Here is a 3,003-nt window from a genome sequence, read left to right as displayed (position 1 = left end):
CAGACATTTAAAAGCATAAAAAACACAATTTGACCCTAGGGTCAATAAATTATCTACACAGAGAAAAAAAAAAAAAAAAAAAAAAAAAATAAAATAAATAAAATAAAAATGTAAAACATATTTTAAGAGCAGGTCTAGGACATGGGTTTACTTTTACACAAACGCCAGCCTAAACAGGTGGGTTTTGAGCTGGCTTTTAAAAGTATCCACAGTATCTGTGAGGCGCAGAGTTGCAGGCAGAGCATTCCAGAGCCTCGGGGCCACTGCCTCAAAGGCTCGTTCACCACGGCTCCCAAATCGTGTGCGTGGGACTGACAGAAGACCTAGAACGTTTGACCTGAGAGTGCGGGCGGGTGAATAGGGGCGAAGTAGATCAGCTACATAAGCCGGAGCCTGACCGTGAAGTGCTCTGTAAGTGATGGTGAGAATTTTAAAGTGTATCCGAGATGCTACAGGAAGCCAGTGGAGAGATCGGAGTACGGGGGTGATGTGAGACCGGTTTGTCCTGGTGAGTAATCTGGCGGCAGCATTTTGGATGACCTGCAGACGGTTAAGAGCAGATGCACTGAGTGATGTGAAAAGTGAGTTGCAGTAGTCAATGCGTGAAGAGATAAATGTGTGTATGATCATTTCTAATTCAGGTGTTGATACTACAGATCTCAGTTTACTGATATTTCTTAGATGGAAGAAACATGACCTGGACAGCTGCTTAACATGAGGGTCAACCGGATGTGGTCCCCAATCTTCCCATCAAGGGTTGGAGTCTGTTTCGGGGTGTTCCCTTTATCGTGTTTGGTCACATTCAGTGCCTTACAGTTGGTTCATTATTTATGATTAGAAATCCTCATGATGGACACTGTCTTGCATTAAGAACTACTGGGTAAAATACACAATACTGTTCTTTCTGTAAACCCACACATCTCCACTTCCTCCATGTTCTAGGTACTGCTGGTACTGGACATCATTTGTTTGTTTTTTTCCTTTAAAGCTCCACAGAATTCCATCCCTTGCTGAGCAAAGCAAAGACTCTCCTGCCTCCTTGCTCTTCGGATAGTTTTGATAGTGGGCCCCTTCTGTTGTTTCCTGCACCACTGCTTCCTCAATACCAACGTATTGTTACTTAATTTGGGGCCTCCAGACACATGGCTGCTGTGACATTTTGGGTTAGATGGAGCTAATTGACACCATATCTGACAAGTTCCTCTCTCCGTCCTTCTGTCTGTCTGAATGTGTGTGTTTTTCTGTTTAGACGTGCATCACGACAGTTTGATTTCAGTTATCCCTCCTCCAAATCTCAGGGTCTTTCCGCTGAGCACGGTCTGTCCTATTACTTGATAAAGCATCCGAGAGATGCTTTGGAGGTAATTGGATTCGGTGCTAGAGGGAAGAGACACAGAGAGGAATGTGTGTGTGTGCATGAATTAGCTTAGCTTAGAAGTGTGTGTGCCTTGCTCTGTGTGTGTGTGTCTCTCTGCTGGTGCTGGCCAGTGTGCTTTGTGTTTTCAGTGAATCATTGTGTTTTCAGGAAGCTGTGTGGATGAGTAAGACATGAAAGGAGGGGTTTGGGAGTTTAAAGGTCTGACCCGATGCTTATAAATTTGATTGAAGGAAATTTATTTGATCCTTCCAAATGTCTGACCTTTGGTAATCAACTTGTTCTTCATAAATCCATGCTTTTGCTCCAGGATTCTGCTCTAATTTAGAGCGCAGGTGATGACACATCTTTTGTGGTATAACCTCAGTGAAAAAAACATCAAACGCTTCCTCTGTGATTTGATCCAGAGGGTTTATATGAGTGTATCGCATTATGTTGTGATAAGATATGAAGTGTTGCGAAAGAAGTGTGTTTGCGTGTGTGTGTGTGTGTGCGTTGAGGACAATACAGTAAAAGTATTTGTTGTATTTTGTCATCTTTTAATCGTATCTTCTTGATTGTTTGTTTGTCTATAAAACATCAGGAAATCGTGAAAAATGCTCATCGCCATTTCCAATATCCCAAGTTAATCATTCAATTGCTTATTTTGTCCAACTTACATCCCCAAACCTCAAGATACTCATTTTACAATCAGATAAGACAAAGAAAAGCAGCAAATCATTACAACTCAAACATCATCTGTTAGTCGACTAATCAATCGACCGCCTTCTTTTTTCAGCCCCGGTTTTCAACTGACTGTGGCCTCTCTTTCTTCAGTTTCATCAGTTGAATCATCTTTGAAACGATGGAATATAAAGTAACTAAGTCGACAAATTGTCTTGTTCAACAAACTAGATGATTTGGGCGTCTGTGGTTTCCAGATGTAAAGGTCTCGTTCATTTTTCATAAAACTAAACAGTACGAAAGATTCATATCTCTTGTGCCAATCAGTGATCGCTGCTGACGACGAGTGGAAGCTAAAGAAAGCTGATTTTACAACCTGCAGTTTAAATTCATTCAGTTTGAAGTTCTGCGTCAATTTTGGATGAATTCAGCGACGAGGAAGCGCTTTGAATTCGCTACTGCTCTGATTCGTGTCTGTGAGTGGCTTCTTCTCCATGGCAACAGCAGCCGAGGCTCATGGGTATTGAAGTATTTTAAGCCGACTCCTTGCCATAACTACGGACAAAACACAATTTCTCAGAAACAAATGTGAACGTATTAAAAATCGTGGTTATTACATGAACCTGTGGGATGGTGACGTTATCTGGGAGAGTCCTGTGTCTCTGTGTTGAATTATATCAAAACTGAAAGATTTTTACTGCTAAGTCTTAGAAATAAAAAAAAACTGTCAATACTCAAGTTTCCAAAACACATGAAAATATCAAATAATAGTAAAGACTCTCAAAATGTTATATGCCAACATATTATTCTGTCACATATCTGCGTATTAGTAATAGAACACAATGCTACTGATGCAGTCGCCCAACGTCTTTCAGAACCTTTTTCCCTCTGTGTGTTGTATTTCAGAGCCCTTGATGCCGAGCTGTGGTGACGCTGAGGGGAGCAATTTCAGTGCATCCCAGTGA

Source organism: Melanostigma gelatinosum (genome assembly GCF_949748355.1).
Source record: "Melanostigma gelatinosum genome assembly, chromosome: 15".
NCBI classification, from domain to species: Eukaryota; Metazoa; Chordata; class Actinopteri; order Perciformes; family Zoarcidae; genus Melanostigma; species Melanostigma gelatinosum.
The sequence above is the reverse complement of the archived record's forward strand: the minus strand, read 5'-3'. Positions refer to the sequence as shown.